The sequence below is a fragment of the Numida meleagris genome, chromosome 6 (assembly GCF_002078875.1).
Source record: "Numida meleagris isolate 19003 breed g44 Domestic line chromosome 6, NumMel1.0, whole genome shotgun sequence".
Classification (NCBI taxonomy): Eukaryota; Metazoa; Chordata; class Aves; order Galliformes; family Numididae; genus Numida; species Numida meleagris.
In genome coordinates this window covers 49,055,432-49,066,264 of record NC_034414.1, presented here as the reverse complement: position 1 = coordinate 49,066,264, position 10,833 = coordinate 49,055,432, and positions in this window count along the sequence as shown.

Here is a 10,833-nt window from a genome sequence, read left to right as displayed (position 1 = left end):
CACGGAGAGCTGATCCTTTGGTTTTGGTTCTTGTTTACCTTAACATTCTCAGTTCCATTTGGCCGTGTTCTCACCAGATTTTCTGTCCCCTTTGTGCTTCGCAGCCGGAGACCTGTAGTCTCCCCTGTTCTCACACTCTGGTATCTTCTCATTTTTTTCTGGGGGAGTTTTCAGGAATCCTTATTGGTGCTCTTTGGCAAGAACTGCAAGCATTTTGGTAACTGGGAAATTCTGCTCACTGATTTTACTAGTTTAAGTTTAGATACTAACAGAAATATTTCAATACAAGAAAGAAAGAACTGAACAAAATTGTATTTTGAATTCATGATATAGTATGGCAAAGCTCACACTTGCAGTTTTTTGCTTCCCAGTTATGCTAATATATGCTTACATAAGACTGACAGAGGAAAGTTTCTTAATGTAAATTACATTTGCATTGGCTTTAAGTCTGCTTTATACTATCAGAAAAGAGAGGAATAAATTCCAAAGGGTTTACAACCACAAATACTCCCAGAAAGTAACTAGGCCTGATTTCTTTGTATTTACAACAGTATAAATCAGGAATAAGTTCATTAAATTGGTTGGGATTATTTCCATTTATTCTGCAGCCTTATTATGCTGTTCTGAAGCACTGTATATTCATGCTGCCACTGCAGAATGAAGGAGGATGTGGTTTCAGGTGCAGTGGCCCTACATGAGTGCAAGAGAGAGGAGGCTGGAGCATGATGGGACAATATCTGGCAGTTTCTCTGTAGGATCGTAAAATAAGAGAACATGTTTTCCTGGAATTCTGCCTTGCTGTGTCTTTGTATAATATTCATTTCTAAGTAAGCAAAAAAAATACAGAATCTTTAACAGAAATATAAGCTGTCACTTTTAGTAACAACCCATTTCATTAGTCTGTAAACCTTGGGCTCCCAAAATTACAGGTGGTTAATGCTTACATGCTTTTACATGTTAATAAAAAAACCAAACACTTTCAGATGTATTCTGGTTGCAACTCATTCTAGTTGCATAATATGAATGCCTAAGATTCTGGTTACTTAAAAAGGACTAATTTTCTAGGTACAGGGGGGAAAAACCTCTTAAAGATGTTCCCACAGATATCTAAATGGGAAGGAAGTTGAAATCCCTTTGCCCCGTTTGCTCTTAGCGAATGTTGCAGAGAAGGCATTTACTAGCTGGAAGCAAGATGTAGGTTTAGGATATAAGGAAATCCTGGAGAGTATTCACAGAGAATGAAATATTATTTATACAAGTGTCATTATTACATTTTAATTATTTTTGTTTTTTAAAAAATGTATACTATACTTTCTGAGTGCTTGCTAATTATTAAATGACAGAAGAAACTCCACATTTCAATTAGCTTGCCTTTCCTGGCAAAAGTTTCAAATGAAATAAACAGAACTCCAGCATGTTGCCCTAGACTTCTGAGAGCTCTAGTTTTTCATAATGGTCTGGTGATGAGAACAACTCTCAAATAGGAAAATGAAAATTTGTGTAATTTTGGACTACAAACGCATCCTAGGGCATTTGCTCATTTAGGGCTAATACTCTGCTGACCATCCTTTTTTTTTTTTCTTTTGTCTCTGAGTGTAAGTATTGCCAAGGAAACTGATGGCAGCCATGCCACATTTGCAGGTGACTGTAATGTTCTTCCTTATATCAGTTCTTTTTCAAACACACAGGAGAATGTATTTCCTGTCCTGAAGATACTGTACTCAGAAATGTTTCCACTATAAAGCCAGCTTTATGGATTTTTTCCAGTTAGTGCTTGTTGCTGACATCTTCAGTGAACTGTGGTAGCTTTTTTTGTGAAAAGTTTGACAAAATTTGCAAAGAGTTCATTCTTCCTACCAGTGAGAGAAGCTTGTTGTTTTCCTCTCCAAAAAGAAAAGTGAGGGTTACTGATCATAGAGGGTAGCCCTGAAAACCTTATCAAAGCCACACAGTATATCAGGCTCTGTAGGAACCTGGAAGGGCTCTACCTGAGCTCTACACCAGGAAGTGTAGACCAGCTCAGGCAGACCTCCTGGTCTCTACGTTCAACAATATGCATGATTAAAGCTTAGCGGTAGTTACGACTGCTGTATTTTGAGAGAACAGACAAACCAAGCCTAGGGGCTTCTTTCTCTGCCTGAAGTTTATCAATTAACTTCAAGCTTTTTTTCTTTTGTTGGAGCTCTAGCTGGAAGCTTCATTTGAACTTCCTCCGCACACTTTAATTTCCATTTGATCTTACAGAGACACCATCAAATATTTTGGGTGCTATAAGACTTAAAGATAACTTTATTGCTGGTTTCATACCAAACCTGAAGAAAACATTCAGTGATTGCTGAAACATGATATTCACAGAGTTTTTAAAAACCGCAATAGAGGTGTGATTATTTACATACTTAAATTATGTGTTTTTTTAGTGGCAAAGTAGTGTACCTAAGGAGAAAAGTCTAGTTTTGATGCCAGGGAAGAGAGGGATCACAAAGGTTGCCATTTCCGATAATTATTTTTTACTGCTTTAGCTCTCTGATGAATTACACATGAGCACAAAAACCCAGGGACAGTGAAAAAAAGTTGTTATTTTCTTTTCTTTTTCTTCTTCTTTTTTTTTTTTTTTTAAGAAAGTCTCTGGATATTTATTTGAATGTAATTTCCCTCCAGATTTACTTCCAGGTCTTAATCCACCCTCCCTCAAATTCTAAGAGCCTTAAGTTTTGTGTATTCTATGTGGAAATATCAGCATGATGTTGTGATTTTCAAAGTATAAGAATATACTGAAGACTTCAGATAGAGATGTAGAGGGTTAACTTAGCCTGGCTGAAGAGTCCATCAGAGCGTTTGAGAAATTCTAGTCACACACATAAACTGAATTATGCAGGTCTTGTCAACAAATGCCTCAGAAGCGTATAACTGGTAAAGAGGAATAAGGGAGGGTAAAAGTGTGTGTTCATCCTTTTAGAAAAGGGGAAAAGAAGTCTTTTATCCAGTGTTTGAGAACCGCTTGTAGAGGTCAGAACATTTGTACTCCCATGTCAAACCTAAGACAAAAGACATTTGACTGAGAGGATAAACAGATGTAAATACCTAAATGGCAGTTGTTGGCATCTGTCCAAGGGTTAGGGTTGTTCTTCCAAAGGTTGAGCTGATTAGACAATTAAAACAATGTCTTCTTTTTTTGTCTATTTCCAACCTCTCTCTCCTTCTTTTAAAGTATTTATACTTTGAAAGACAATGTATATAAAAAAGAAAAGTAAATAAAGACATCTTTATTTTCTAAAGATCAAAATGAGGAGATTAGACTACATTCCAGCATGTCTGAATTTATGTCCTCTCACAACCTTTTATGAAGGAGACCACAATGGTTGCCAGAAAAACACAAATAAAACAAAATAAAACAAAACAAAAAACACCCACAAAACCAACAAAAGCCAAAAAGCTACCTGCATGTGTTTGTTCAGTGTTGAATTATGCTCATAGAGATCTATAGCAGATTTCCAGATATTTGTCTGACTCTGATCTCCCTGCATGCTAGCTTAAATCAAGAGGAACTCCCGACTTGTGAAAAGTTAATATAAGATCAAAATCAGAACTATGTACTTCATTAAGGTCGTGACCAAGATATTTATTGCGGTTTGAGAACAGACAAGATTAAACCATGACAATTTCAATAGTTGTACATTGCGTGGGATTACTGGGGAAGGAATTTAAAATAAGTCATTGCAAATCGACTCATGTATTTTGTTTATATTTCAAGGCAAATGAACATGCTCTGTTTTGTAACTGATGGAATAACTCTTCTGTTTTACGTAGTTTACAGGTCTATAGCAATGCTGAGTGCTGATAGCAGAATTCCTTCTTTTGTAATATTATTCTTTGCTGAGATAAGCGATCATGCAACTGTTAGTCCATGTCTGGTTGCCACTACACTTAAGTGTCCACATTTAAATGCTAATTCCCTATCAAAATGAGAACGTTCATGCCAGTTTTTCTGCTGAAAATGAAGCAGTGTAACAAATAAATAAACAAATTATAAACAGATAATTGCAGCCTGATGTAATTGGTTTGCTTTCCTCTGCAAGGCCAGCTAACAGGGGGTTTCTTGGTTGGAGGGATAACACAGAATGGAGGAATGTGCTAATATCTAGGGACCAACCTGCATTGGTTTCTCTTTTCCTTCTACAGATAAAGCAGTTTCCAAGAACGTGTCGCTACTCTCTGCATCTGACAGCAGAAACAAGTAGTATCTACAAATTACTGACTATTAGACAGAAAATTCCACATGACTGCTTTGAATTAGTTGTTTGCTTCTCATATTATTGTTCAAGTTTCCTCTATGCTAGAAATTTTTCCACAGCTTAAATATCAAAGGTAACATAGAAAATATAGAGGGGTAATTATTCCTACTTGAAATCTGATTTACTCTGTTTTTTGCTACCTTTTTTCACATTGTCTTTTGGAGAAAAATAGAGAATTCTTCACTAAGCAATAATAGCACAGCAGAACTTTATAAAGAAAATACCTTACTTTAATTAACTATTGTCTTTGCAACTTCGGTCTTTATCAGAGATCGAACACAGGTTTGCGGCAGAGATATACGCATTTGTAATTCAGATCTGATACTGTTTACTCCAAGAGCTACTAAACCGCTAACATTAGTTAATTAGGACTTTGGGGACGGATTTTCAAAGATGGACGATAAAAAGCAATAAATAATTATCTCCAATTCTGCAAAGCTTTCCCTCCAATGAAGAGGGCAGTTTGTAGTAAATTGCAAACAGCAGATAGATGTTAATGTCATATATTTCTAACTCCTTTAACAGTAAATAAACGAATGTGTTTTCACAAACTGTATATTTTTGTTATCTACAAATATTTTTAGCAATGTTTCTCTGATTACAGTTGCTTTCCAGGGAATCAAGGAGTGTGTCTTTCAATCAACATATAAACCACTTAGGAAAATTAAAATTCATATGTTTTACCTCCTTGAGAATAATGCTGTTCCCCTACTTAAACCTGAACACAATTCAATATGTCTGTTAGATCAACAACACAACTCAATATGTCTTTTAGATCAACAACACATTTTGGACAATCAGGCTTTAATTGTTAGCCTACTATCAACATTACTCTTTTAAGCAAGATTCTCCTTTAATTTGCTTTTAGAAAGTTTCTTAGATGTCATTACTTAAGTAATCCTTTTTTTTTTTTTTTTTTTTTTTTTTTTTTTCCACAGAGGGATTTGGAGAAGGCTCAAAATACAAAGGAGAATGGCAAAGTTTCTTTCCCATTGCACCTGCTTTATCCAGCAAGGGATTACCATATATTGTTCGGGATAGAATATTTGATCAGGCCAATCTAGTTTTGCAACCCTGGGCAAGTAACTTAAAACTGTTTTTGTAAATTATAGATAGCAATATATACTTGAAAATGTTTGGTGGGAGGCGTAATCAGTTAATATTATAAAGCATATGAGATAGTATACAGAGAGTATTGCAGTTTAATACTCGCACTTGCTGGCATTGTGACCTTTTTATTTGGGCTTGCTTTGCATGAGTGTAAATGAATGTGCATATGTGCAAGTCCTAAGTCTTTTCTGTATAGAAGAGTCCAGGCACTTAAATTTTTTTTCTTATTTCCTGTATTTAATGTTACATTACATATATTGAGGAAATTTGCTCATCTTGTCTATTTAATAGATGCTGTTCTCAAGTCTAGCGAACACCTCCTTGTAATGTAGATCCTCAGTTTGTAAAAAGATATTGCTAGCTTTCAACCCCCTCACCCCCCCGCTGTTTATTCTTCTATTTTTCTGAGACTTTTGACAATTGGTGGAAATCAGAGCAGCCTGAAGGTGCTTTCTGCTGACCCTGTGATCAGCAGAATCACAGAGAAGGATATGCTGTGATGGATACTTAATCATTTTTTGCTGCTTCCCTCAAACTTCAGCTTTATTCATTTCATCTGAAACTGCAGTTCTGGCCCACAGTACATGGACACTGCTGATGTTGCAAGCACTCCCACAATTCAACTGTTACAAGTAGTAGTGGTAGTAAAATAATCTTATCTGCAACTCATCAGAGCTTTTTTAATTGAATTTTACTTAACATGAGTGTTGAAAGTATCAGGCTCAACATGCAGCCTCGACTTTGAAACCTCTGGCGTTTTGCGGGTGTTAGTCACATCCTTAACATTACAGTAATACAGTTTTTGTGGCTTAATATTTACATATTTTTATTGCTGTCTGAAAGATAAATGGGAAGAGAATGATCACAGGAGAAGCCTGGAGCAAGATTTTAATATGTTGAATTAAAAAAAATAAAATAATATATATATATATATATATATATGGGAATGCGAACTTAAGGTTGTTCTGGTAAATTAAAGGAATTAGGAGACACAAAAGCAAATGCTGGCAAAGTAGCATTCGGTTAGCATATAGAAACACTCTTTATTTATGGCGTGTGATTAGTGGAATTTTGAAAAATTTCTAGAGGTTCAGATGTCCGAATTAACATCACCAAAGAAGTAACTCTTTTTACATTCTTATTTTAATTTTGTATTAGTAGTAATTACAACAAAAGGAACCTGGAAACTTTTACCTCTAGGAGCTACTCTGTTGCTTACTAGAATTTACCTGAGTAACGCTGAAAAAGGAACTGAAGATTAAGACTAATTTTTCCGTCTCTTTTATGACTGAGTTACATAATCCATGCCATTTGAAACCTTCTTGATGCACATTGTTAAATTTTTTGTTGCCTGCATTGCATATGCTGAACAAAGAGGCCTTGGCTCACAAATGAATTTTCTTCCCTGTTGAGTTGTGAACTTGGGAGGAAGGTAGAGCTGCAGTCAATGAGAACTTCCTCAGTCTAGTTCTTGACACCCTCCACCTGAAGAGCAATTGCCCTTCATGAAACTTTTCTATCATCTGTTTTTTTTTTTTTTTTTGTCATGGATGAATAATGGTATGATTGCAAATGGAACCTTCAGCAGGAAAGGAAGGACATGTGTACCAGAATATACTGTAGAGCTCCAAGTGCTTTTTCTGTTCTTTTGTCTATTTATAGTGGACCACAACAGTAGCTAAGAGTGTAACATCATAAATGCATGTTGAATAGATATTGTGAGATTTTGAAATCAGTAGAATTTAGAACAGGACAAAGAAGAGAATCATAGAATCATTAAGGTTGGAAAGACCAATAAGATCATCTAGTCCAATCAACAACCCATCAAAAATCCAGCCTAATGCTCAGAGAATAAAGTTCTGAAATCTTAAGTGCTCCTCACCTCAACAGACTGAATGCAAAAAGAGTTTAATTGGTACCAGCTGAATAAAGACAGCAAGAAAAAAGATGTTCTACTAGGAAACAGGAAATTACCCATTCTTATTGCCTTATCCTGGGGAGACATTTCTAGGCTTTACGAAGAGAGGGAAAAAAATGGTACAAATCTGAAATTGTCTGTGGTGAATGCACGGGACATTTCATTTTTCAGTAAAAGCAGACAAGAAGAAAGCACTGATGTTGCTCAAAGGGATTTGAAGGTAACTGAAGGCAGAGGTCATTCATAAATGTAGTTTTTAAATGTAGATTTTAGATGTATTTTAATGGAGAAGAAAGAGAGTTTATATCTAAGAGTGGGGAAATGGAGAACATGCGCTTTCTCTGATATCAATTTTTATTAGCCTTAAAATGAACAGTGACATCATGCACAACCAAGGAGCGCTCAGAAAGAAAAGACCTCTCTCACTTAGATCAGCATCACAGAGGTATGCAGATGTTGGCTTTTTGCTCATCTCATGGGACCTGGGAGAGGCCACTGATGTGATTAGACCAGCTATTTAGAGGAACAAAACAGTTCTAGGATTATTTTCAAAATTATGGAAACAAACCCATGATTTTTTTCCTCTACTTTGATATGTTTTGAAATGGCAAACAGACCTGGATCAAACATTGAAGGAAGTGAGGGGAATAAACCCATCATATTTACATCCCTTTTGGATAGAGTCCACAAAAACAATGTAATGACTAGAGAGAGCGTGTGAAAATAGGTTATTATATTGGAAATCTGATTAATGCTTTAACTCTCATTTTTTCTTAGGGAAAAAAAAGTGGTGTGATAAAGGGACATAGATGATGATCTATTCACCACAGTGAGTACCATAAGTGTTCTGTGAGAGGCCATTATCGTCTTAAAATTAATTGTTTTAGTCAAAAGGAGGAGGGGGAAAGAAGTTAAAAAAAATAATTCTTATCTCTCTCTTTTAAGAGAGGGCACTTCAGGTATTACAGAAAGAAGGCTGTTATTAATTTGGGCTGTTTCCCATAGGAATGCTGGGTTGTTGTGGAGCCAGAATTCATGTTAGGACAAATGCTTTAAGTTAATTGTTTGTGTTAGAATAGATGGCTGCAGGTCAGGGTTGCTTGTTTAGTCTGGGAAAAGTACACAGGAGTACTTAACAGGGGAAATAAGAAAAAGGGAGGCTTTATCCTCCAGTGCTGAGTTTGGAATAACCAGTTCTAGATAAAGCTGTAGGCTGAATTCAGGGAGTAACCTGGGTGGAGAGTTTGACTCCCTGAGAGCCAGCCTCAGCATTCCAGTGAAAATTCCCACTTGTGTGAGGTGATGATTATCTTTTTCCTGATTCTGAGCACTTCCTGGAATCAGTAGGAGCTGACAGTGCATGGCTTGGGCACAGAGATATGTCTTTCCCTGTTTTGTGTTTTTGGAATTACTTTGTGACTTCCTTAGTGAAATCTAGTAAATTTTTCTGGATGACAAAGACACTTCATTAAACCCAGTAATCTAAGGAAGCAAGTGAAAGAAAGAAAGCTTTGCTTGCAAGGTACACCACCCTATTTAATTTGTGTTTTCAGTCTTCAGCTTGTTATTTGTTGGAAGTGAAACTGAGCTGACTGGCTATTTTCTCAGCTTGCAAATCCTTTCCTTGGGTCCTTTTTAGAACTTTATAGACTACATTCTTAAGACTGCTTGTACCAGAAATACTTTGCAGAAATGCGTCTTGCCAGCCTTCCTAATATGGAAAGTGTTATCACACTAATTGTAAAGCACTTCTGCAAATTTAGCTTATAGCAAATTTGCATCATATAAAGTCAAATTCAAGCAACGGTCTACTGATTTAACTTGAGAATTGGTGCATTAAGGATGTAGGCCTCAGAGTGAGAGAAGTGTCACAGTTTGGTCCTTAATACTGTGTAAAGCAATTTTCATACAAATTTTGAAAAATCTGTCATCCTTTATATCTTATTGCCATTTGTATTATGAAGAACAAAAAAACAAAACAAAAAAATCCCCTGACAGAGCTGTGTCCTTATAAGAGGAGTTACATGTTGGAAAGAAGAATTTATGATCTCTTATAACTGCATTCTGACCAGGTTTGAACTGATGGAGTTAACCATTTGTAAGTAAATATGCAAGTTGTTTTGTTGTTGTTGTTCTTGTTGTTTGCAGCATAACGAGACTGACTTACACAGCGCTCAAAGAGAACCCCCTAGGAATCAATTGGCTTTATTTGCAAGCAAATCTCTGCTTGCTACTGGTACTCTGAGCTCGAAGTGTCATTTTGAGATTCAGTCACTGCTTATAAATAAGCTATAAGGGCTGAACGCCAAAAGGATAAAGTCTGTAATGTTATTTTTTTCCTAAATTGAAAACGCTCTTGACCATGTGAAACTTATGTTGCTTATGTGTATGAATATGGGCTCTCACCAGAGGCACGGTTCACATTAAATCTTGGTATTACACTGCCATGTATATTTGCAGTTCAATGTGAGAGAACATTATTCTTGAGCCAGTCTGGTCAAGGTTGTGAATATAAGGGCACAAACCTTAAATCTGTTGGTAGATCTGCTGTGGCCTATTGTATAATATCTGAGCACACCACAGTGCTTCTGTTCCCTTCTTCATCATTTTGTGTGTAGTCTATTTAGACTGTAATGTCTCTGAGGCAAGAACTTTCCCACTGTGTTTGCAAAGGGGATCTGATCTCACTTGGGGCCCTAAGGCATCGCTGAAGTAAAAATAATAGAAATAATTGCATTCAAAACTGGCAAAGTAAAGAATATGTCTTTACTTCTAAAGACCAAATAATTTGCTGAACTACATCCTTTTTTTCTCATCCTTTTTTTTTTTTTTCCCAAGATATGAGAGGGCCTTTTTCTCTTAATCAGATCTTTACATATTGCTTCCTTCCCTCAGTGAAGAAGGGAGAGATCACTCAGTGTGTTTTTTAGGGATTCAGAAGTTTGAATATTTTCACCCCTAATATTTTCTACTGTGATTGTTCTGTTGTATATTCTTCCACAGTTTACTTTGTGTTCAAAAAGTAGATTTGGTTGAAAATTGTTCATGCTTTTGTTGCTTTCATGGGTTACCTAATGCATCTATATTGTACTGAGGGACATGGTTTAGTGGGAAATATTGGTGATAGGTAGATGGTTGGACTGGATGATCTTAGAGATCTTTTCCAAAATTAGTGATTCTATGATTCCATGATTCTATATTCATTGATTCTAAAAAACCCCAACATGTATTTACATCCAAAATTTTTTCTTTTTGTTTCTGATATATTGTTTTAAACATGCAATGCTATAAAAGCAAAAAAGTAATTTTTGGTTTGTTTCCTCTCTGATCTGGGATATTTCGTATCATTGCCAGAAAATAAAAGATTCTTGACAGTTGATGTTTATGCCACACCTTCTGCAGTTTATGAATATGTGGGGTAGAAGAGGATGCAGATTCTTTATGATAAATGAATATCTGTCAGGTGATAATGCTCTCCTCTCCTCTCCTCTCCTCTCCTCTCCTCTCCTCTCC